The 12,641-nt window shown below is 47.0% G+C and overlaps 1 protein-coding gene across 8 annotated transcripts in view; it reads left to right on the forward strand.

Moving 5' to 3' along the window:
* LOC139049193 (sodium-independent sulfate anion transporter-like) overlaps positions 1 to 12,641 on the forward strand; it is a 492,963-nt gene that overhangs the window by 324,644 nt on the left and 155,678 nt on the right. The gene's annotated exons all lie outside the window — the stretch shown is intronic.

The raw sequence follows: 12,641 nt of genomic DNA on the forward strand, positions 1-12,641 counted from the left end.
CCTTGCCACTAACTGTGTAGCTGGACCGACCTAAATTAATCGTGTTTGCTGTCGCCTGGAGGTACTCAGATGTTTTGCATTCTACCTAATTCCATAATTAGCTCTAATTTAATAATCAACTTCTCAAACATTATATTTCGATGAAAAATGTCAATGAGAAAATTGTAAAGCAACATGAAAAACTCCCGATACAGCTTTTTGTTGGCCAATACATGCTACATAAGTCTTTTTCCGAGCAGGAAAGAAACCTGCGAATACACGCAAAGTGCCTCAAGAGGCATATCACGCGACAATTTTGCATGCATTTGCGGGCTTCTTTCATGCTCAGAAAAACACTTTTATGTAGCACTTACCGTATTTACATGATTGTAAGTCGACCCCTTTTTTAATATTTGAAAGTCTGAAGTTGGGGGGTCGACTTACAATCGAAACCAAAACATGGCCCCGCCAAAAAAAGCAATACAAGCAAGAGCTACAACGTAGTTACAATTTTATGTTTGCTCTATGGCCCTACCCGTATCTAGCGCCACTGTTCCCATTTGCGGCGGCACCCTCACAACGGCGGCGCTTGCGGGGAGTATCGGTAGTTCATAGAAGAGCAGACACCGCTCGTGGGTTTCTCTTTCTCTGTTTAAAGGCTAGACGCGTTCCACTTGAGTGCCGGCTACGTGCTACATCTCTGCTTCCCCAGTCGTCATGAGTGCTGCAGGCCCACTAATCGCTCGGCACTCGTTCACAGCAGCGTTCAAGGGGGCTGCCATCCTTTACGCCGAAGAAACAAATCACTGCGCAGCGGGCCGCAATTTCGATGTTTCTAAACGGGTGGTGCGAGAGTGGCGACTGCAGTGAAGCGAAATTTTCACCCTGTGACGGCAAGTGACAAATTTCCCACGTGCCGAAGTCTGGACGCTTTCCGGAGCTGTACGCTAAGCTTGCGGCGTACGTTGCTGAAATGCGTGATCGGTCCCTGCCATTGAAGTGCGACGTGATCATGAAACAAGCCCGGACCTTCGCCTTAATTTTAAGGTTCTGCTCCGCCGCGAGTACAACGAGTAGCTGGCGGCAGAAGACTGCGAAATTACGCCAACCGGACCTGTCAAAAGAGCCTCCGTGATGGCTGCGTGTGGTTGGGTGCATTTGGCTTGGGCTGCTGTTCTGCAAGATGTCTTGGTGCGGTCGTTTGCCAAATTTGAAATTTCGCTGGACCACGACGCGCTGTGGGACCGCAGCAACGATGACGATGGCAGCACTAGCGAAGACGAGTAGTCGAATGACCATGTCAGCTACTAATAAATTTTCGTTATCGAATGCGACCTCGGGTATGCTCTCTTATTTCTTTTTTCGGTCAAGCGATATGGGGGGGTCGACTTACATTCGAGTCGACTTACAATCGCGTAAATACGGTATTGAGCTACAGAAAGCTGTATCAGAAGTTTTTTATGTCACTCTAGAATTTTCTCATTGACTTTCATGTAATTATAACATTTGAAAGGTTCATCAATTCAGACTAATTATCTAATTGGGCAGAATGAAAAAGAAATAATTTGGGTTTTTCAAAGCGACAACAAACAACATTATTTTGGTTCTATCAAGCTATGTGGCATTTTCATATATTTAAACTCTGGCTAAAGTTAGCTGGGACACCCTGTATATACTGTGGTGCGAAAAACATATGTCACCTTGAAAAAGACAAGTCCATTTGTTGAAACTTTGGCTTCTGCTTTTACCTTGTTCTCATTTTGCTCATAATCTTAATGCGGGATTGTCATACAGTGACATTTTGTTAAGAGGTTCGCAGGGGATAGGAAAATATTTCGTTGTCATGGGCTTTTATTACTGTGCGTTTCGACAGTATTTGCTCTTAATCTTTCTTTAAATGTGTAAGCATTCTTGTGCCTATCCAATGAGAAATTTGTCTGTCACGTAAGACAATGAATGTCATATACCCCCTTAAAAGAAAGCTTTAGCTTGGGCCCAACTCTGATGCCGCCTATTCAAATACTACTTGTAAAATGCAGAAACACTTTTCTGAGATGACCACTAGGCTGATTTTAATGAAATTTGTTGCATTTGAGAGAGAATGTTAAGATTCTAGTGATTGTTGGAAGCAGAATTTTCATTTAGGGCCCAAATTTTTTAGGAGGAACTTTCAGAAATGCAGCGGTGGGGTGCAGCGGTAGCGTATAGGTAGAATACCCGCCTCGCGTGCAAAAGGTCCGTTGTTCGAATCCCGGTGCCGCGCAATTTTCCACCGGATTAAAAAAAAATCCGCGTGTTGATAAAATTGCATAAACAGGCCTGGAGTGTGGCCTGATCCCGGTGACCAGAACCGGTAACACACTCCCTCACCAGAGCAGGATTGGCCACCCTGGTGCAGTACTAGGCCACAACCTCCTATATAAACACAACAATCAAACTCTGGCCCTCAGTCCCCAGCAGCTGCGAAGCAACTGACCACGGCGGCAGTCAGACCTGCGACGCAGCAGAGGGTGCTGAGAATCCCTGGCTCCGGACAGGCCGCCATTGGAATATAACCTGGCAACGTTTAATGCTAGAACGTTATCTAGTGAGGCGAGTCTAGCAGTGCTATTGGAGGAATTAGAGGGCAGTAAATGGGATATAATAGGGCTCAGTGAAGTTAGGAGGCCAAAAGAAGCATATACAGTGCTAAAAACCGGGCACGTCCTGTGCTACCGGGGCTTAGCGGAGAGACGAAAACTAGGAGTCGGATTCCTGATTAATAAGAATATAGCAGGTAACATACAGGAATTCTATAGCATTAACAAGAGAGTGACAGGTCTTGTTTTGAAACTTAATAAGAGGTACAAAATGAAGGTTGTACAGGTCTACGCCCCTACATCCAGTCATGATGACCAGGAAGTCGAAAACTTCTATGAAGACGGGGAATCGGTGATGGGTTAAGTCAAAACAAAATACATTATACTGATGGGCGACTTCAATGCCAAGGTAGGCAAGAAGCAGGCTGGAGACAAGGCAGTGGGGAATATGGCATAGGCACTAGGAATAGCAGGGGAGAGTTATTAGTAGAGCTTGTGGAACAGAATAATATGCGGATAATGAATACCCTCTTTCCCAAGCGGGATAGCTGAAAGTGGACGTGGAGGAGCCCGAACGGCGAGACTAGAAATGAAATAGACTTCATACTCTGCGCTAACCCTGGCATCATACAAGATGTGGCCGTGCTCAGCAAGGTGCGCTGTAGTGACCATAGGATGGTATGAACTAAAATTAGCCTAGACTAGAGGAGGGAACGGAAGAAACTGGTAGAGAAGAAGCCGATAAATGAGTTAGCGGTAAGAGGGAAAATAGAGGAATTCCAGATCAAGCTACAGAACAGGTATTCGGCTTTAACTCAGAAAGAGGACCTTAGTGTTAGAGCAATGAATGACAATCTTGTGGGCATCATTAAGGAGTGTGCAATAGAAGTCGGTGGTAACTCCATTAGACAGGATACCAGTAAGCTATTGCAGGAGACGAAAGATCTGATCAAGAAACACCAATGTATGAAAGCCTCTAACCCTACAGCTAGAATAGAACTGGCAGAACTTTCCAAGTTAATCAACAATCGTAAGACAGCGGACATAAGGAAGTATAATATGGATAGAATTGAACATGCTCTCAGGAACGGAGGAAGCCTAACAGCAGTGAAGAAGAAACTAGAAATTGGCAAGAATCAGATGTATGCGTTAAGAAACAAAGCCGGCAACATCATTACTAATATGGATGAGATAGTTCAAGTGGCTGAGGAGTTCTATAGGGATTTATACAGTACCTGTGGCAACCACGACGATAATGGAAGAGAGAATAGTCTTGAGGAATTCGAAATCCCACAGGTAACGCCGGAAGAAGTAAAGAAAGCCTTGGGAACTATGCAAAGGGGGAAGGCAGCTGGGGAGGATCAGGTAACAGCAGATTTGTTGAAGGATGGTGGGCAGATTGTTCTAGAGAAACTGGCCACCCTGTATACGCAATGCCTCATGACTTCGAGCGTACCGGAATCCTGGAAAAACGCTAACCAAATCCTAATCCATAAGAAAGGGGACGCCAAAGACTTGAAAAATTATAGACCGATCAGCTTACTGTCCGTTGCCTACAAAGTATATACTAAGGTAATTGCAAATAGAATCAGGAACACCTTAGACTTCCGTCAACCAAAGAACCAGGCAGGATTCCGTAAAGGCTACTCAACAATAGACCATATTCACACTATCAATCAGGTGATAGAAAAATGTGCGGAATATAACCAACCTTTATATATAGCTTTCATTGATTACGAGAAAGCATTTGATTCAGTCGAAACCTCAGCAGTCATGGAGGCATTGCGGAATCAGGGTGTAGACAAACCACATGTAAAAATACTGAAAGATATCTATAGCGGCTCCACAGCCACCGTAGTCCTCCATAAAGAAAGCAACAAAATCCCAATAAAGAAAGGCGTCAGGCAGGGAGATACGATCTCTCCAATGCTATTCACAGCGTGTTTACAGGAAGTATTCAGAGACCTGGATTGGGAAGAATTGGGGATAAGAGTTAATGGAGAATACCTTAGTGACTTGCGATTCGTGGATGATATTGCCTTGCTTAGTAACTCAGGGAACCAACTGCAATGCATGCTCACTGACCTGGAGAGGCAAAGCCGAAGGGTGGGTCTAAAATTAATCTACAGAAAACTAAAGTAATGTTTAACAGTCTCGGAAGAGATCAGCAGTTTACGATAGGTAGTGAGACACTGGAAGTGGTAAGGGAGTACATCTACTTAGGACAGATAGTGACTGCAGATCCGGATCATGAGACTGAAATAATCAGAAGAATAAGAATGGGCTGGGGTGCGTTTGGCAGGCATTCTCAGATCATGAACAGCAGGTTGCCATTATCCCTCAAGAGAAAAGTTTATAACAGCTGTATCTTACCAGTACTCACGTACGGGGCAGAAGCCTCGAGGCTTACGAAAAGGGTTCTACTTAAATTGAGGACGACGTAACGAGCTATGGAAAGAAGAATGATAGGTGTAACATTAAGGGATAAGAAAAGAGCAGATTGGGTGACAAACGGGAGTTAATGACAAACAAACGCGAGTTAATGATATCTTAGTTGAAATCAAGAAAAAGAAATGGGCATGGGCAGGACACGTAATGAGGAGGGAAGATAACCGATGGTCATTAAGAGTTACGGAATGGATTCCAAGGGAAGGGAAGCGTAGCAGAGGGCTGCAGAAAGTTAGGTGGACGGATGAGATTAAGAAGTTTTCAGGGACAACATGGCCACAATTAGTACATCACCGGGGTAGTTGGAGAAGTATGGGAGAGGCCTTTGCCCTGCAGTGGGCGTAACCAGGCTGATGATGATGATGATGATGATGATGATGATGATTCAAAAATTGGTAAGGTTGAAAAAAAAATGGAAGCATGAAGTTTACAAACTTGTAGTTCTGCACTAAGAACAGATATCGCAGTTCTGTAAACTGCATCCATTAGAGCATCCAAAGTGGACAAATTTGATTTATCAATTTACATCTTGCATGAATTTGTTACATTGTTTGCAAGGGTTTTGCAGTAGTCCTATTCGCATATCCGTGGTCTATCTGAGCCATATAAAAAAATAAATCTTGTCCACTATAGATGTACTACTAGATCCAATTTACAGAATTTTGGTATTGTTTTCGTTGCTGAGTTAGAGTTGTAAACTTCATAGTTTAATTTTTGGAAATTTTGCAATTTTCAACAATTTTTATTAAAAAATTGACTCCCTAAATGAAAAATTTGTTACCAAGCACCGCTAGATCTTGACTTTCTTTTTTAAATACAACCCACATCAAATTTAGTACAGTGGTTGCCGAGAAAAGCAACTTTCCTTTCCGATGTATTTAGATTGGACCCCTCGAGCTATAGCTTTCTTTTAAGCAATGGCCGCAAGCTCCTAAAAAGAATAGGGCATAACACAGACGGAATAGAGGATCGGGCTGCTAGCATCCCAGACAGCGTTCGCCAGACACTGGAGATTAGTCCTCTACCGAGAAACATGGACCCGAATCTCCACGCCATCGGAACGCAGGCACGAGCAGATTTCGTGGAACGAAACCTAGCTGCACTAGAAAAAACAGTATACACAGATGCGGCCATATACCCATGGGACCGCAATACTAGAATCTTTAGAGTCGCAGCAGCAGTGGTAAACCACATGGGAGAACCAATTAGCTGCGCGACCCTGAGAAACTGCACGGTAACGAAGGGGGAGGAAGTTGCCGTAGCTCTAGCGGCGGCTGAAGGTTACCGCAGGAACAAATCTCTAATAATTCTAACTGACTCCAAAGCAACATGCAGGAACTACACACAAGGCAGAGTTAGTAAGGAAGCACTGAGAATCCTCCTCAAAACAGAGCCTCCTAACAAAAAGATAAAACATAGGATCTTCTGGATACCGGCACACACCGGGATAGAGGGCAACTCAAGGGTGGACCGCCTAGCTCGCGAACTCACGCACCGAGTAGGGCAGTCAGAAACCCTAGAGGCCCCCTTAACGGTGGAGCCGACGTATGCAGAAATACTTAACCACTACAGAGGAAGGAGACTTAAATACCTCCCACCCGACACATCGCTCACACAACAGGAGGCAGTAAGCTGGCGAAGACTGCAAGCAGGTACGTTCTTCAACCTGCACACATTACACAAAATGTTCCCTACCGAGTACAGGGATACATGTCCGTGGTGCGGAACAACCCCCACGTTATACCACATCACGTGGGAATACAAGCATAATTTTGCATTCCATAAAGTAAATAACCCAAGTGCGGAACAAAGGGAGGGTCTGCTCACCAGCAGCGAGCTCGCAGCCCAACGGGCAATTGTGCAGCACGCCTGCGAGGCAGCAAGACTCAGCGGTGCCCTGGAATAGGGGCGCCGACCTTGTGAAGCGGCCAGGACTCGAAACATGAAGACACCGGCCCACCGCCAATCTCTCTGAGATATAGAGAAATAAAGTTTTTCCATTCCATTCCAAGCAATGTCTCATACCCCTGTAAGCAAGCAAAAAATGCAATGGCTCATACCCACGTAAGGCATAGACTACAAGCCCTCAGCAAAGTGAAGCAAACGGTGCATAGATTCATTTATATCACCCATACAACATGCAGAACATCAAACGTTTCAATAAAGAACAAGCTCAAAACAAGCATGTGAACCATCAATAAAGCATTAGATACCCCCCTCAGCAAATGTAATAGTAGTTTTGCAAGAGCTTCGATAAATTAACATAAAATCACCTTAATAAACACCAAAGGTCATGGGCTCGATTCCCACCCAACGTGAAGGGCTCAAGTGCCTTAACTATGTCCTAATTACTTGTGGCTATCTAACTTCACCTTAATTAACACCAATGGTTGTGGGTTCAAGTAGCATAATGAACTGTCTTAATTAAACATGACTTATCATGTTTGCTAGCGAACATGATCAGCGAACGACCGATGAGGGTTGATAAGGTTTGGGTCAAGTTCTGTAACATGGATAATGGCATCGGGCTGCATGGAGATGAGCAAGTGGCACAATGCTTACGCATACTTAGACAGCTATCAGAGGAGCTTCTGCATGAACTTTTGTGTTCTTTATCGGACCCATTGGCTACGGGAAATCGTACTAAATGGAATCATATTGTCACGCGCTAAGGCAAGAATGAGCAGCAGGATCAGCAGCCAGACACGAAAATGTCAGACACAAGGAGGACGGTTCACCAGCCGGCGCAAGATCCTTGACTTCGTCGTCTTCAATCACCATTTTTGCTGGGCACGCAGCGTTGGCTCAAACACCAGGTGGCATTATTCCCCCTCCCAACGGAGCATCGACTCGATGCTCAAACACAAAACGTACATGGAAAGTACACAAATTAGGTAAGACAAAAAAGTGCGGGGGGGGGGGGGGGGTGAACGCGCTAGCACACATACGGAAATGCACACGGAAAAATGTGTTCTGTGGTCGGGAACAAAGAAAAAAAACCGCTTCACAGTTCTTTGGAGGAAGACGCGACGACAGCGAAAAAAAAAGGTTGTTTCACTAGTACACTTCACCGTGTAAAATACGGCTTGAGGCGGACCACATGTACAGTCTCTGCGTGTGGTAAACAGCGCTTGGACGATGGCAGGTCTCCATCTGGGATCACTTCATAGTTCACGTCGCTTACACGCCTTAGTACTGTGTATGGTCCGAAGTACTTGCTCAGGAGTTTCTCGCTGAGGCCTCGCCGTCTAATGGGTGTCCAAACCCAAACTTGGTCACCAGGCTCATAGGTCACTTGTCTATGGTGGAGATTGTACCTTATTGCATCGGTACACTGCTGCCGTCTTATGTGCACGCGGGCCAGTTGACGCGCTTCCTCGGCGCGCTGAATGTACTCCTCGACGTCAGGAGCTAACTGGTCGAGCTGGTCGGTATCTTCATATGGCATCATGGCGTCTAGCATAGTTTGGACATCTCGACCATAAACGAGGCGGAATGGCGGGAAGCGTGTAGTTTCCTGCGTGGCAGTGTTGTACGCAAACGTAACGTACGGTAGGATTTCGTCCCACGTCTTGTGCTGCACATCCACGTACATAGCGAGCATGTCTGCCAGTGTTTTGTTTAGTCTTTCTGTCAAGCCGTTAGTCTGAGGGTGGTATGCAGTGGCCTTTCGATGACTCGTGTAGCTCAGCTTGAAGATGTCATCCATAAGCTTCGCCGTAAATGCCGTCCCTCGGTCAGTGATGATGAATGACGGTGCGCCGTGCCGAAGCACAATGTGATGCATAAAAAACTGGGCAACTTCAGATGCTGTCCCGCGTGGTAGTGCCTTCGTCTCAGCGTAACGCGTCAAGTAGTCACTTGCGACAATGATCCACTTATTGCCGGAGGAAGACAAGGGAAATGGTCCAAGAAGGTCCATTCCAACTTGATCAAACGGCGTACGCGGAGGGTCGATGGGTTGTAGAAGGCCTGCAGGCTTGCAGGGTGGTGACTTGCGGCGCTGGCATTCACGGCATCCTTTCACGTAGCGTTTGACGCAAGCAGTCAGTCTAGGCCAGTAGTACAGTTGCCGTACCCTCTCCAGAGTCCTTGAGTAGCCCAAGTGGCCAGATGTCGGCTCGTCGTGGCAGGCTAATCGTCGTGGCAGGCTCGTCGTGGCAGCTCGCGCAGGGGTTGTCTGTTCTCTTCAGGAAGCATCGGACTAATGTCGACGTTGCGTAGAGGTGCGTCAGCAGTGCCGATTGCCTCGGAAACAAAACACTCAGTGACATCGGCAATCGGGTCGGCGTAGGCAATGACAGTACCGGGGAAAAGGTGCCGGTGTTCGTAGCTGAAGTTGGTGACAAGAACCTCACAGTGGCCATCGTGGAGATCGACAAGGCTTCTTGCTACGCAAACACCATGAGAAAGCAGGAGAGACCGATTGCTTTCTACGACTGCTTCACCGTGTATGAGCTTGTCACATGCCACTTGAACCACGACACTTGCACACGGTGGTAACATGACAGCGTCATCGATGACACGAAGAGATGCTCGAGGGTGGATGGTGTTGGTCGTCGCTGTGGCACTTTTTGTCGAGAAAGTGACGAGGCATTGTCGAATGTTGATTATAGCGCCGTGCTCCCTGAGAAAGTCCATGCCAATGATTAGGTCTCGAGAACACTGAGGGAGAACACTCAAACTGGCAACAAACGTAGAGCCGCGAATCTGTATTCGTGCCGTGCACATGCCGAGTGGTGTGACGATGTGCCCGCCAGCTGTACGAACTGGCATTTGATTCCAAGGCGTGGTCACTTTCTTCAGAAGGGTGGCCAGTTTTTCGCTGATTATAGAATAATCCGCTCCAGTGTCCACTAAAGCACTCAATTCACGACCGTCAAGCAGTACAGGAATGTCCAAGGAAATTCTTTTTCTGTAATCAGCAGGTACTGTCGTCGTCGATGTATCGTCGGTCCGCGTACGCGTCAGTGGGGGTCCTTGAGCACGTCCAGACTGAGCGGCCTCGCCCCCAAAGGTCGCTGTGGTTAGTTTTCCCGTCGTGGGCTGGGCGACCGACCCTGCACCACGCTTGCATACGTACGGCGAGTCGGAGAAAACCGCCGCGGCGAAGGGGAGCGTGACTGGTGTCGAGCTGATGGAGATCCGCGCTGCTGGGCAACGTATTCTTCGATTTCAGGAGGACGCTGGCCGAACCTAGGTCGCGGCGAGTTCGCTGAGAATCCGCGTAGTCCGAGCTCTCGATAGGAGCACTGTCGGTAGACATGCCCAGCTTCGCCACAGTGAAAGCAAAGGGGACGGCGATCAGGTGCCCGCCACACGTCTGATTTCCTCGGGGCCTGTCGGTGGTCCTGGTAATGCGAGGCAGCTTGAACGTGCTCGAGCATGGCCGGGCGCGCGGCGCGAAGCGGGGAGGGAGGTGGGGCAGGTTGCCTCAAAGCTTGCGAATATGACATGTGTGGGCTGTCATGTCTTAGCGGTCGAGCTTCTGTATTGAAGGGTGGTTCTTTTAGCGCATGCTGAACTTGGTCACGGAGAACGCTGGACAAGGAGCTGAGCGTCGGCTGTGAAGGTACCAACAGTTTCTGGAGTTCTTCGCGGATCACGGAACGAATGAGCTCTCGAAAGAAATCGACGTGACCCCCGAGAGCTCCGAAGAAGTCGGTAGGTGAGGCAGTGTTCACTTGACGGTCGTATGATGGTGTCCGCTGGCGAAGAGTCTGCTCCATGGTGATGGCCTCGGAAAGAAACTCTGACACAGTCTTGGGAGGACTGCGCACGAGACCGCCGAACAGCTGTTCTTTAACTCCGCGCATCAGGTACCGCACCTTCTTTTCTTCCGACATGCTGGGGTCGGCTCGTCGAAAGAGACGCGTCATGTCCTCGACGTACATTGCGACACTCTCGTTCGGCATTTGGATACGGGACTGTAGATCACGCTCAGTTCGCTCTCGGCGATCAGGGCTCGCATATGTCTCAAGAATCCGCCTTTTGAATTCTGCCCATGAAGTTAAGGCATCTGCACGGTTCTCGTACCATACACGTGCGCCATCGTTAAGGCTGAAATAGACATTTTTCAGCTTGTCTGCGTCATCCCACTTGTTGAACGCGGCAACACGTTCATAGTGCAACAGCCAATCTTCAACGTCCTCATGTATGGCGCCGTGAAAGGGATTCGGCGTTCGCGGATTGAGTAGCATACAGTGAAACGGCGTTGTGCCTTCCATACCGGTTGCGGTGGTCGCAGCTGCCATTTTCTCTGGGAGGAGTCCAAACTCAGGGGCTTGTCCACGGATCCTTCTGCTGGCGCGGTGTACAGGCGTAACCACCGGTACGGGGCTGGAGCTCCTGCTGCCCGGAGGGGTTTGGTGCATAGATTAGATTACCCCGCACCTCCACCAGTTTGTCACGCGCTAAGGCAAGAATGAGCAGCAGGATCAGCAGCCAGACACGAAAATGTCAGACACAAGGAGGACGGTTCACCAGCCGGCGCAAGATCCTTGACTTCGTCGTCTTCAATCACCGTTTTTGCTGGGCACGCAGCGTTGGCTCAAACACCAGGTGGTAATATCAACAAGGTTCTATTGTATTTACTTCTCATTTGCTCTTCCTGCTCAGGGTTGCTACACTGTCAACAGAATAAACAATACTTACCCATAAAAACAGCGCAGTTAGAGCAAAGAATGACAGAAAGCTGAGCTAGTTGGTAAGAATTCATTATGCAAAAGGTGAGGCGTGCAGACAGGACAACACAGGATAACACGAACGCAGCGTTCGTGTTGCCCACTTCTCTTCTCTTGTGTCCTGTCTGCACGCCTCACTTTTTTGCATAGTTAGAGCAAAGGCGTAGCTAGCATTCAGTATGAACGAAAGGAGGTGCTCAATTCCACTATTTATAATGAGCCAATCTTTTTTATTCTTGCTTAAATCAGCACGCATTTAAATGTCTGCTGCTAGTTGGTCAATAGATACCCAGATAGTTTTTGACATTCCTGCTTCCATTGTTGCCATAATAGTCTTCATGAATTATGTACCGTTGTATGTAGGGGTGTGAGAAGCCACCTAGCCCCATGCTTCCATGAATGCTGCTGTTAAGAGACATTGAAAAATGTGCTGTTTTAAGTAGATCTTGATTCATCTCTAGTTAATGTATATTAGAGAAAAAAAAATACAGTCACTTTGCATTAATTCAAGCTACTGGTTACTGTACTGCAGTATTTGTTTGAATTGTGCAAAAGTGAATAAAATTTGGCCTCAAAGACAATTTTGAGGCTCAATTTTGTGCTGAGTACAAGAGTGTGAAATCGGTCACTGCTAGCTTCTATTATGCAGAAGGCCAAGATAGCATTAATTAAGGATGCACATTTGAGGTAACAGAGCCAAATAAGTGTAACTTCGTCTGTGGCCCCAACATTTACTGGCATTTGTCAACAGCATAACAATGTGAACTTGAAATACTTACACATTTTGGTTTATATATTATTACAAGGGGCTTTTAATTACCCACTTCTGGCTTTATAGTTCTGCCTCGTGAACCCGAATGGTTTGAAGTTACTGAAAGTCTTGCTAGAATAGAACAGTTTCAAATGTTTAAAACACATTGAAAGCATAATGGCCCAAGTGAAACTTGGAGAT

This window comes from Dermacentor albipictus, chromosome 8, assembly GCF_038994185.2.
Source record: "Dermacentor albipictus isolate Rhodes 1998 colony chromosome 8, USDA_Dalb.pri_finalv2, whole genome shotgun sequence".
In the NCBI taxonomy this organism is placed as follows: Eukaryota; Metazoa; Arthropoda; class Arachnida; order Ixodida; family Ixodidae; genus Dermacentor; species Dermacentor albipictus.